A 13,700-nucleotide genomic window follows, 5' to 3' on the forward strand; every position below is an offset into this window, starting at 1 on the left:
TAACATATGAGAGGGAGAGTTAGGTGTTGGGACTGTGGCAGAGCAGAGGGGAAGGAAGGACCCGCGGGAGCCAACGCCTATTCACCATATTTAAATTGATATGTACATAGTGAGATAGAAATACCTTAATACCTGCAAAGGGCAATATGGAATCACACACACACACACACACACACACACACACACACACACACACACACACACACACACACACACACACACACACCTCGCTTTTTTTTTCCTCCTTTCTTTTACTTGCATTTTTTTTCAAGTCATTTACTCCTGCAGTCGTTTCACTTATGTTTATTCCTCCTCTCTTTTACTTTATTTTTTTTTCCCAGTCAGGCGTCACAGTCATCGCGTCAGTCACAACAACCCGGCGCCAGTCACAACAATCGTATTACAAGACATTTCGTTGCCCAAGAACACCTAATTCACAAGGCTTTCCTAGGAGTTGTGGGCATTTCCAGTAGTAGTTTCATGACCCTGGCGGTAGTTTGACCCTTCCTCTGTACCGTGAACCTGAAGAAACACTCATTAGAACCCGGCTGACCCCCTCTTTAACCTTTAGAAATAGCTGATATTAGGAGCGAAGGTGTCTTATATACCGACCAGGGCCATATTACTAAACATTTTGTCTCCCAAGTTCACATATTTGGCAAGGCTTTTGTAGGAGTTTGGGGCCTTTCCAGGAGTACTTTTATGACCCTGGTGGTAGTTTGACCCTTCTTCTGTACCGTGAACCTAAAGAAACGCTCATTAGAACCCAACTGACCCCCTCTTTGACCTTTAGAAATAGTGATGTAAGAAGCGAAAGTGTCATAATACCGACCCGCGGCGCCGTCACTCTGTCGACTCAGCCACCGCCTCCGCATCGTCCCTTGATTGTTCTCTTCGCTCAAGTCCTCCACCATGCATTCCGCTTCCGCTTCGCTTCCTCCTTCCCTACAATCTATTTACTTTCGCTTCGGTTTTTCTCCCCTCCTCCAGCCCTGTGTCTCCATCTCCATCACTCCTTTGCCTATATGTCTTTTCGCCTCATCACATAGGAACGAACACAGAGCACAAATCTTTGCTTTCTAAACTACCCTCCTACGGTTTCTATCCTTCTCTCTGTACCTTTATCTCCAGTTTCCTTTCTGACCGTTCTATTTCTGCCGTGGTAGACGGTCACTGTTCTTCCCCTAAATCTATTAACAGTGGTGTCCCACAGGGTTCTGTCCTATCTCCCACTCTTTTTCTGTTGTTCATTGATGATCTTCTTTCCAAAACGAACTGTCCTATCCATTCCTACGCCGATGATTCCACTCTGCATTATTCAACTTCTTTTAATAGAAGACCCACCCTTCAGGAACTTAACGACTCAAGGCTGGAGGCTGCAGAACGCTTAGCCTCAGACCTTACTATTATTTCCGATTGGGGCAAGAAGAACCTGGTGTCCTTCAACGCCTCAAAAACACAGTTTCTCCACCTATCCACTCGACACAATCTTCCAAACAACTATCCCTATTCTTTGACAACACCCAGCTATCACCTTCCTCAACACTAAACATCCTCGGTCTATCCTTAACTCAAAATCTCAACTGGAAACTTCATATCTCATCTCTTACTAAATCAGCTTCCTCGAGGCTGGGCGTTCTGTACCGTCTCCGCCAGTTCTTCTCCCCTGCACAGTTGCTGTCCATATACAGGGGCCTTGTCCGCCCTCGTATGGAGTATGCATCTCATGTGGGGGCTCCACCACAGCTCTTCTGGACAGAGTGGAGGCAAAGGCTCTTCGTCTCATCAGCTCTCCTCCTCATACTGATAGTCTTCTACCTCTTAAATTCCGCCGCAATGTTGCCTCTCTTTCTATCTTCTATCGATATTTCCACGCTGACTGCTCTTCTGAACTTGCTAACTGCATGCCTCCCCCCATCCCGCGGCCCCGCTGCACTCGACTTTCTACTCATGCTCATCCCTATACTGTCCAAACCCCTTATGCAAGAGTTAACCAGCATCTTCACTCTTTCATCCCTCACGCTGGTAAACTCTGGAACAATCTTCCTTCATCTGTATTTCCTCCTGCCTACGACTTGAACTCTTTCAAGAGGAGGGTATCAGGACACCTCTCCTCCCGAAACTGACTTATCTTTCGGCCACCTCTTTGGATTCTTTTTAGGAGCAGCGAGTAGCGGGCTTTTTTTTTTTTATTAATGTTTCCTTTTTTGTGCCCTTGAGCTGTCTCCTTTGCTGTAAAAAAAAAAAAAAAAAAAAAAAAATCTCAGTGTTCCGAATACTGAATATTAACGATCAATTTCAGAGGAATCCACGCCATAGACGAAGAACCATATACGATTTACCACGAATTGCACTCTGAAACTACACCTGAACCAGAACCATTTCCAAACCAGGACAAGCCAGGACCCTTCTTCATTGTAATTGGTGATGTCTCCACTTGGGGATGTGGAAGATGAGGCCCTTCTCACCGGGGAGCCACAAACCCTCCATGGCTCGCATCACACCTAACAACTCACGTTCCTGCTCGTTCTGTATTTGCATCCTATCGGTTCCTGCGGACTTCATAGTAGTTCAGACTGGCTGTGTGTGACATCCATCTCGATTACGGATGGATTAGTTTGGCATCCAGGTCGTGTTCAGTTGATTCGGGTTCATGAGTCGCGCTGGATCGTTTACGCCACCAGGGATCCAGTTGGCTTCCAGTGAGTTGTGTTAGTTCGTTTAATTTCGTATCGATTCTCAGTGATTTTTTAGCCACACGAAGCAACTGGAAGCAGCTCGAGGAGTAAGGGAGTATCACGAAGTAACAGGGAGACTCACGTAATTGACTGCTGTTTCGGCCACCTCTTCGGATTCTTTACAGGAGTAGCGAGTAGCGGGCTTTTTTACTGTTGTTTCCTTGATTTTTGTGCCCTTGTGCTGTCTCCTTTGTTGTAAAAAAACAAAAAAACAGGGAGACTCAAAAATGCAATACGATCCTCACTCAATAGGGCCAATTTTAGAGCATGTCCAAAACACTGCGCGGCGAGGGTGGTCTGCGGATTCAAGTCGAGTGCCGGAAAGTCTGCCGAGGCGTGATCCAAAAGGAATACGAAGCCACCAACAACACCGTATCGGAGCGGTTCGGGACACAGTTCTTGAATGCTTGAGAGCCACACGTGCGCTTGGGTGGCCATGTCGGAAATTGCGCAGGCCGAAAAGTTTCCCCGCTGACAAGAGAGGTTACCGTCCAAGCTTTTTCGGGGAAGGTGCTGGAGGCCGATCGCGAGTCCAGCACGTTATCGACCCGTTGCTGGATGACACAGACAGACGGACGGACACAGATAGACAGACAGACACGACGAAGACGCAGATACAGACAGACAGATAGACAGATACGATCGCGAGTCCAGCACGTTATCAAACCGTTGCTGGATGACACAGACAGACGGACGGACACAGATAAACAGACAGACAGACAGACAAAACGACGAACACGCAGATACAGACAGACAGATAGACAGACAGATACACACACACAAACTGACAGGCAGGCTATATGATCTACTTCCTTACCCACGCACACCGCCTATCATGAATAAGTGTGTGTTTGTGTTCGTGTGTGTGTATGGGAGTATACCAGGCAGGATACTGTTGTCGTGAATAGCAAACAGCGATGGATATGGAGCGCAGACCAGAATTTTGATGTCCCTGTCTCGTAATCTTAATTCTCGTTGCTTCTCTCCTCCTCGTTCAGGGTTCCTCGTTATGCTCCTCCACACCCCACCTCGCCTATATCCTTCTCTTTGCTCTCCCGTCCCCTGCCTATCATCCCTCTAACATTAGCATCAACGTCGTCCTTTCCTCTTGCATAACCGCGCCGATTAGCATAACTCGTTTCAAGGTCACATGTCACAGAGTACGGTCGTGAATAATTTATGTATAAGGTGGGTACGGAAGGGTGCAGTTAGAGTATCGTGAGGATGATTAAAGAATGAAGATTACAGAAGGGAAAGGAGAGGAAAGAGGGAGAGAGAGAGGACCAAGAAGCTGATTAAAGAATGAAGAATTAAAGAAGAAAAAGGAGGAAAAAGGACAGATAAACAGAAAAAGTGAAGATTATACCCAGATAGGAAAAAAAGATAGGGAGATAACGAGATAGAAAAATATAGATCAGTAGGTAGATAAAAAGAACAATAGATCGACTGATAGATATAACAAATGGTGCTAGAGGGAAAAACTGATATAGAGATGCAAAAAAAAAAAGTTAGAGAGCAAGTTAACAGAAATGAAAATAGACACAAAAGAATAAATACGAGAGAGAGAGAGAGAGAAGGAGAGAGAGAGAGAGAGAGAGAGAGAGAGAGAGAGAGAGAGAGAGAGAGAGAGAGAGAGAGAGAGAGAGAGAGAGAGAGAGAGAGAGAGAGAGAGAGAGAGAGAGAGAGAGAGAGAGAAACAAATGAGCGAAATAAACAATGAATGAAAAATATATATGATTGAATGCATGAACACGGAAGTTAAGGACAAAAACAGAACCGGAAAAGGAAGAAGAGGAAGAAAACGAAGGAAGGAAGGAAGAAAGGCAAAGAATAAGAAGATAATGATAGGTTGATAATGATGATGGAGGTGAAGACAGCGCGTGACGAGAGAGAGAAAGAAAATAAAAACAAGAGAGAGAGAGAGAGAGAGAGAGAGAGAGAGAGAGAGAGAGAGAGAGAGAGAGAGAGAGAGAGAGAGAGAGAGAGAGAGAGAGAGAGAGAGAGAGAGAGAGAGAGTTTCCTTCCCCATTCTCTTATCTAGTTTCTCTCTTCCTCTTCCTCTTCCTCCTCTTCTTCTTCTTCTCTAACTTCTCTTTCTCTCTCTTCTTCCTCCTCCTCTTCCTCCTTTTTCTCTTAATTTCCTTCTTCCCTTCTTCCTTCTCCTTCACCTCCTCTTCATCTTCCTCCTCTCCTTCTTATCCTGCAACTATATTTTGGCTTCTCTTTCTTCTTCTTCTATTCCTCTTCCTCTTCCCTTTCCTACTTCTTCTCTAAATCTTCTTCCTCTTCTCCTCCTTCCTCTTCTGTAACCCCTCTTTCTACTTTGTTCCTCCTTCTCTTCTTCTTCCTCTTCCTCTAACATTTTCTCTTCCTCTTCCTCTTCCTCCCTCTTCTGTAGCTCCTCTTTTTAATTTTTTCCTCCTCCTCTTCTTCCTCTTGCTCTAACATTTCCTCTTCCTCTTCCTCCCTATTCTGTAACTCCTCTTTCTATTTTGTTCCTCCTTCTCTTCTTCCTCTTCCTCTAACATTTCCTCTTCCTCTTCCTCTCTATACTTTAACTCCTCTTTCTCCTCTTCCTCTTCCTCTAACATTTCCTCTTCCTCCTCCTCCTCTTCCTCCTGTTGCTTTTTCCTTCTCGTCTCCCTCGCTAGGCACCAGCAGGGCATAAACCCATCAGTTCCAGCATCCGAGGGAGACAAAGAAAGACAGAGGGAGAGAGAGAGAGAGAGATGAATGGGTAGATAGATAGATAAGCAGATAAATCGGGGGAGCTGAATGGTCCTTCCTCTACCGATGCACAGGTTAGATTTGAAAGGTAGATGTGTGGTAGTTTAAAATCGATGGATGTAGATGTTTTAATCAGAATATAAGGAATAGGAAGGAAAGAAGGATGTTGAAGGAAAACAGTAATTAATATGATGTTTTTGTTTGTATAGAGAGTGATTGAAGAAGGAAAAGGAGACGAGATAGAGGGGGATAGAATGGATAAGTTCATACATAGACGTTCAAATGGAGAATAAATAAAAATAAAAATAGTGAAGATGTTGCTCAGAAAAAAAATAAGAAAATAACTCGATAGAAGATAGATAGATAAGATAAAAATTCCGAAGATGATGCCTAGGAAAAAAAGATAAGAAGATAACTAGATACAAGATAGATAGATAACATAAAAATACTGAAGATGATGCTCAGAGAAAAAAAAGATAAGAAGATAACTAGATACAAGATAGATAGATAACATAAAAATACTGAAGATAATGCTCAGAGAAAAAAAAGATAAGGAAATCACTCGATAGAAGATAGATAGATAACAAAAATACTGAAGATTATGCTCAGAGAAAAAAAGATAAGAAGATAACTAGATACAAAATAGATAGATAACATAAAAATTCTGAAGACTATGCTCAGAGAAAAAAAAAGATAAAAAGATAACTAGATACAAGATAGATAGATAATATAAAAATACTGAAGATTATGCTCAGAGATAAAAAAAAAAAGGAAATAACTCGATAAAAGATAGATACGAGTAGACAGACAAGGCAAAAAATGATAGGAAATTGATCTATAGGTAAGAAGATAGAGATATACGATACTATAGACTGAGGGTGACTGACAGGTTGTTTAATTCATATACTGACATAGATAAACATAGGAAGATAGACAGATAGATAAACATAGGAAGATAGACAGATAGATATATAATAATGACAGATAGAAGCACACTGATATGATACGATACTATAAACTGTCCTTTTTCTTCTCAAATTCTTCATTCTGTAATCAGCTTCTTGGTCCTCTCTCTCCCCTTTTCCTTCCTCTTTCTTCTGCGATCTTCATTCTTTAATCAACTTACTCCTGTCTCTCCCTCTCCTCTTTTTTGATTTTAGATTTTCTGCGATTAAAAAAGACAAAATTTAACCTTTAACCCGGTAGCAGCGACGGGCCAAATTTGTGGCTTTAGCGTGTACCAGCGACGGGCCACAGTTTTGTCATGATATAAACCCCCCAAAATAGATGATGCATAAACTGATCACAAACGCGTTGATATATATTATGAAATGGTTTGTGTGAGTGATGATTTGTTCCCATTTTTCTCGCTTAGAGGGGCCTTTAAGAAGCATGATCCCAGCAGCTACCAGGTTAACTCGGTCCATTTAAACCCGCGCCAGACATTTAAAATTTGCACTACGAGGAAAACATTGCTCGGGGATTATTTCTAGATGGTATAAGAACGTTTTTAACCCAGTTTTGCAAAATGCTATATTTTGGCCAAAACAGCCCCTCCAAGGTGTCGCGTACACCCTCAATCATCCTCGCGATCCTCTGATAGGTAGTTTAATTCATATACTGACAGATAAACATAGAAAGATACAGATAGATATAAAATGACAGACAGATACACACTGATATCCAAATACAAACAACATGATCATGGGCTGTACTCGTGATCGTCAGCCAGTAGGCCTACCCTTCCTGAGAGAGATTTGTAGTTTATTTCATCGATCTTGGGGGCAGTAAGTATAGCGCGTTTATTTTTTTCATTATTGTTTTCTTTTTTTTAAGCCCTTGATCTGTCTCGTTTGCTGTAAAAAAAAAATCTATAGGCACAGCTGGAAACCTTACTAACTGCACTCCCCCCCCCCCCCCAACCACCCCTATTCCCCCAGCTGAAGGAGAGACAGTTACCTTTCCTTGGCACCGGAGAAACTTTTGGCATCAGAAAAGTTCGAAGCTTAGTCGGGTGGGATGGCAGGCCGAGAACTTAATCACTACACCACGGGAAGGATATGTGTGGTGTGTGTGTGTGTGTGGGGGGGGGGGGGGTGGGGGGGGGTGGTTTGTGTGTGTGGGGGGGGGGGGGATCTGTGTTTGTGTGGGTGTGGGTGGGGGGTCTGTGTGTGTGTGTGTGTGGGTGGGGGGGGGATCTGTGTTTGTGTGTGTGGGGGGGGGGGGGATCTGTGTGTGTGTGTGTGTGTGTGTGTGTGTAAGGGTATGTATGTGTGTGTGTGCATGCGCGCGTGTGAACCCTCGATGACAGCCAGTGAATAATGCAGAAAACACTTGTTGTGCTTACATATACCCGCTGGAGGTCGTCAGGCGCGCGCACACACACACACACACACACACACACACAGGATTAAACCGAAGTGACAGGAAGGAAGGAAGGAAGGAAGGAAGGAAAGAAGGAAGGAAGGAAGGAAGGAGGGAGGGAGGGAGGGAGAAATAAACTGACTCGCTTGCTTAAATGAACAGGAGGATGTTAGCGAGACAGGCAGACAGACAGAAAGACAGATAGAAATAGACAGACCCAAGATAAAAGAACTCCATAAAAGAAATCCACACAGACAAAATGACTGACGGGAGACAAACAGACACACACAGACACAAGTAGGTTGGCACAGGGCGGGGCGGGGAGGGTGTGAAAGCGTCGTATTGCAAGATATATCACCGCCCAAGAACACATAATTGACAAGGCTTTCGTAGGAGTTGTGGGCATTTCCAGGGGTAGTTTTATGACCCTGGTGGTAGTGTGACCCTTCCTCTGTACTTTGAGTCTAAGAAACACACATATTTGACAAGGCTTTCGTAGGAGTTGTGGGCATTTCCAGGGGTAGTTTGATGACCCTGGTGGTAGTGTGAGTCTTCCTCTGTACTTTGAGTCTAAGAAACACACATATTTGACAAAGCTTTCGTAGGAGTTGTGGGCATTTCCAGGGGTAGTTTCATGACCCTGGTAGTAGTTTGACCCTTCCTCTGTACCATGAACCTGAAGAAACACTCATTAGAACCCGACTGACCCCCTCTTTGACCTTTAAAAATAGGTGATGTGAGAAGCGAGAGGGTCTTTTAATACCAACCTTTGAAAGTGTCGGGCCGCGGAATATTTACTGAAGTTGCTTAGAAACACAACGGGCGAGATGAGAGATATGCTAATGCCGGGAGCACCTTGGAATGCTGTATAAGGTCACCTCTCCTCCTGAAATTGACCTATCTTTCGGCCACTCCTCTTAACTCTTTTGTGGGAGCAGTGAGTAGCGGGCTTTTTTTCATTAGTTTCCTTTTTTTGCCCGGGAACACCTTGGAATGCTGTATAAGGTCACCTCTCCTCCCGAAATTGACCTATCTTTCGGCCACTCCTTTTGACTCTTTTGTAGGAGCAGTGAGGAGCGGGCTTTTTTTCAATAGTTTCCTTATTTTTGCCCGGGAACACCGCGGAATGCTGTATAAGGTCACCTCTCCTCCCGAAATTGACCTATCTTTCGGCCACTCTTCTTAACTCTTTTGTGGGAGCAGTGAATAGCGTTTTTTTTTTTTCAATAGTTTCCTTATTTTTGCCCGGGAACACCGCGGTATGCTGTATAAGGTCACCTCTCCTCCTGAAATTGACCTATATTTCGGCCACTCCTCTTGACTCTTTTGTAGGAACAGTGAGTGGCAGGCTTTTTGCATGTTTCCTTTTTTTTTACCCTTGAACTGTTTCCTCTACTGTAAAAAAAAAATGGTGCCCGGCGAGGTGAGGAAGAGAACACACACACACACACACATACACACATGCACACACACACACCCGACACTCAAACACACGCTCCACAACTAAAACGTTCCGGTTTCGATTCACGGACGGAGTGGAGTCGCATGTCCCCTCTCCACCCAGCAGTGAACGGGTACCTGGTGTCAGTCTGAGATAGTGTCCCGCCTCCAGGGTGTGAGGTGTCAGCCGTACCCTGCAGAGATCTGTCACTTCCGAGTTCCAAGCTCTGCCGGTCGCGAGTCTAGCGCGTGGTAAGACAATGATGAATTACACATAAATGAGAGAGAGAGAGAGAGAGAGAGAGAGAGAGAGAGAGAGAGAGAGAGAGAGAGAGAGAGAGAGAGAGAGAGAGAGAGAGAGAGAGAGAGAGAGAGAGAGAGAGAGAGAGAGAGAGAGAGAGAGAGAGAGAGAGAGAGAGAGAGAGAGAGAGAGAGAGAGAGAGAGAGAGAGAGAGAGAGAGAGAGAGAGAGAGAGAGAGAGAGAGAGAGACAGAGACAGAGACAGAGAGAGAGAGAGAGAGAGAGAGAGAGAGAGAGAGAGAGAGAGAGAGAGAGAGAGAGAGAGAGAGAGAGAGAGAGAGAGAGAGAGACATATATAGATGGATAAATATAGACAGATAGATAGATAGATGAATACAGATATAGATAGATAAACAGATGAATAGATAGATAGATAGATAAACAGAGAGAGAGAGAGAGAGAGAGAGAGAGAGAGAGAGAGAGAGAGAGAGAGAGAGAGAGAGAGAGAGAGAGAGAGAGAGAGAGAGAGAAATAAAAATTGATGTATGGCCCTGCATTGACATTCTCGGTGCCGGCGTTCTGCAGCCCTACTAGGCCGGGAGTCTTGACAGGAGCCACCAAGCAGCGGGCGGGAGGCTAAGTGCTGCATAATTGAATAACAACTCCGGGGACGTAGCGGTCAATCTTAATAGCCGGCGCAGCTGAAGTGTGAAGTCTTACACTGACCAATTGTTCTTTGATGGCTTAGCGGTCAAGTGTAATCGACAACGTACCTATAGAGCAGATGGCGCCACTATAAACACTTGCCTGCGCCAATACGGACTGGGAACGACTACCATCCAGCCCCCTCAAGCGGCGCTATAGGCGTAGACGTAAAAAAAAAAAAAAATAAATAAAACAAGTTACCATCTGCATTGTCCATTTGTATACGGAAAACACACCTCCACCAGCAAGTTCCCGTCCGTGAAAATCTATCAGTGTTTTAATGGGAGACGTTATCCATGTGTTTGGCAAATGTACCCATAAATAAGTAGGCAGATAAACACGTTGATAAAGCTTAATGGTTCCTCCTTTACCGATAGAGGCTAAATATGGCAGCCAAAACACGTGAAAGAATGAAAACGATGGGTGTAGGCGTATTAGCCGGAATGCAAGTTGATAGAGAGTAAAGATTGAAGGATATAGGAAAAATATGGTATATCTACGAAGGGAAAGAACATATAAGAAGATTTTCGTATATATAGACCACTGAAATAGAAACGATGGTTGTAGACGTATTAGCTGGAATGCAAGTTAATAGGGAGTAAGGAATGAAGGATATAGGAAAAAAATGGTATATCTACGAAGGGAAAGAACATATAAGAAGATTTTCGTATATATAGACCACTGAAGTTCTAAATAAAGCAAAAAAACAGAGAAATTAATAGGTGGACAAGTAAAAAGATGAGAGATGAAGGATATAAAGAATGAAGGATAAGGAAAAAAATGGTATATCTATGAAAAGAAATAACATATAAGATTTTCGTATAGACAGACCACTGAAATTCTAAATAAAGCAAAAAAAGAGAAATTAATAGGTGGACAAGTAAAAAGATGAGAGATGAAGGATATAAAGAATGAAGGATAAAGAAAAAAAAATGGTATATCTATGAAAAGAAATAACATATAAGATTTACGTATAGACAGACCACTGAAATTCTAAATACAGCAAAAAAACAGAGAAATTAATAGGTGGACAAGTAAAAAGATGAGAGATGAAGGATATAAAGAATGAAGGATAAAGAAAAAAAAATGGTATATCTATGAAAAGAAATAACATATAAGATTTACGTATAGACAGACCACTGAAATTCTAAATACAGCGAAAAACAAAGAAATTAATAGATAGACAGATAAAAAGATAGATCACTGCACATTTACAGCATATTCACTTTTATCCTTATGCTCGAATTCACTGTGTGCCTGATGGGAGAATTAACTAACATCTTTCTTTCTGGGCAGCGAGTAGCGGGCTTTTTATTATTATTGTTTCCTTTTTGTGTGCCCTTGAGCTGTCTCCTTTGTTGTAAAAAAAAATAATACTCTTCGCTGGTAAACTCTGCGGCAGCCTTCCTTAGAATATATTGCTTGCCTACGACTTAATGGTTGGTATTATAAGACATTCGCTTCTCACATCACCTATTTCTAAAGGTCAAAGAGGGGTTCAGTCGGGTTCTAATGAGTGTTTCTTCAGGTTCAGGGTATAGAAGAAGACTCACACTACCACCAGGGTCATAAAACTACCCCTGGAAATGCCCACAACTCCTACGAAAGCCTTGTCAAATAGGTGTTCTTGGGCGGCGATAATTCTTGTAATACGAGTCAATAACTTTTCAACAAGAGAACATCAAGATACCTCACTAGCCGAATGTGACCCTCTCTTCTGATTACTTGAGATGTCTTCCATGTATATAAAGGCTTAAAGGGCTTTTCTCTATTTTTTCCCTTTAATTCCTTCCTTCCTTTCTTCCTTCCTTCCTTCAACCTTTTCATATTCTTCTTCTTACTCCTTCTGATCTTCCTCCTCTTCTTCCTTGTCCTTTTCGTCTTCCTCTTCCTTCTTATACGGAACTCCTCCTTCTCTCCTTCTCTCTCAAAGCTTTTTCTATTACTGTAAAATGAATGAACAACCGTCTTTTTATGCTATTTATAAGATTTGCGGGGTTTTCTATATTTTTTCCCCTTAAAGCTTTTTCTGTTACTGTAAAATGCATCAACAACCGTCTGTTTATGCTATTTACAAGCTTAGCGGGTTTTTTTCTATATCTTTTTCCCCTTGAAGCTTTTTCTGTTACTGTAAAATGCATCAACAACCGTCTTTTTATGCTATTTACAAGCTTTGCGGGGGTTTTTCTATATCTTTTTCCCCTTGAAGCTTTTTCTGTTACTGTAAAATGCATCAACATCCGTCTTTTTATGCTATTAATAAGCTTTGCGGGGTTTTCTATATCTTTTTTCCCCTTGAAGCTTTTTCTGTTACTGTAAAATGAATCCACAACCTTTTCATTTACATGGTTAATTACATACAGCCGACTCACCAAGCTGCGTGTTATTTTGATGCTTTTTAACGTAGTCCACTGAGGTTCTTCAAATGGCGGCGCTGGTCAACCCACAACCCCAAACAAGTGGCCGTTCTGACACTCCAATGCTCCAGTTTATCTCTCCCGGGGTTGTACAGTTAAACATTTTCAGCTGATCCAAGTTGAAAGTGTGGCAATTATCTGGGATGCTCTCCGTCTGGCCCGGCCCCGCTGAAAACCTGATTATATTCGTAGGTTTATGGATAGATAGATGGGTTCACGCCTATTTATACACAGTGAATGTTGACTCAGTGGTTATATCGATATTGGGCACCTATCCAGCTCAGACGGAGATAGATGGATAGATAGATAGAGGCGTGGATAGATGTAGATAGATATAGATAGACAGATGGATAGATATAGATAAATACATATAGATTGATAAATATATACAGATTGCTAGATGAATATAGATATAGATAGACAGATTGATAGATAGATAGATAACCAGAGAGAGAGAGAGAGAGAGAGAGAAAAGAAAGAGAGAGAGATACCTTACATAATCGTCCAATCTCTCGGCAATCTCCTCACTCACAAATGAAGAAAAGAAAGAAAGAATAAAACACACAACAAAACAAATCTCCACCACCGGTCCAGGAGGCAACAAGATCCGCCACACGCCACAATTTATATTTCCGGAGCTTCAGTCGCGCGCGCTGAGACGAACCTGCGCGGCATCCCTCTGGCGGCGACCCGGCGAAGGATAGGCTCAGAGATGGGCGCCTTCACCTTGGCGGGACGTGTGCGGCCTGACTCATGGCTCCTCAGCGGCTCACTCACTTGACGTTCGGTCCTCATAGATTCACTCGGCGACGCGTCCTACACGACACATCAATCTGTTCAGCGTTCAGATGCAATGCTCCTCCTTCTCTTCCCCCTCTCCCTCCTCTTCCTCTTCCTCCTGCTTCGACCTTGTCCTCCTCTTCCTAATTTCATCGGTTAAATCTCGGTCAGATACGCTATGGCCCGTATTTTCAGAGTAACATAGCAAAGAAGCGGACGAAGAGGAGGAAGAGGAGTGAGAAGGATGAGGATAGGAAGGTCCATATAATCGGACGCTTTCGGCTCTCAA

The sequence above is a fragment of the Eriocheir sinensis genome, chromosome 70 (assembly GCF_024679095.1).
Source record: "Eriocheir sinensis breed Jianghai 21 chromosome 70, ASM2467909v1, whole genome shotgun sequence".
NCBI lineage: Eukaryota > Metazoa > Arthropoda > Malacostraca > Decapoda > Varunidae > Eriocheir > Eriocheir sinensis.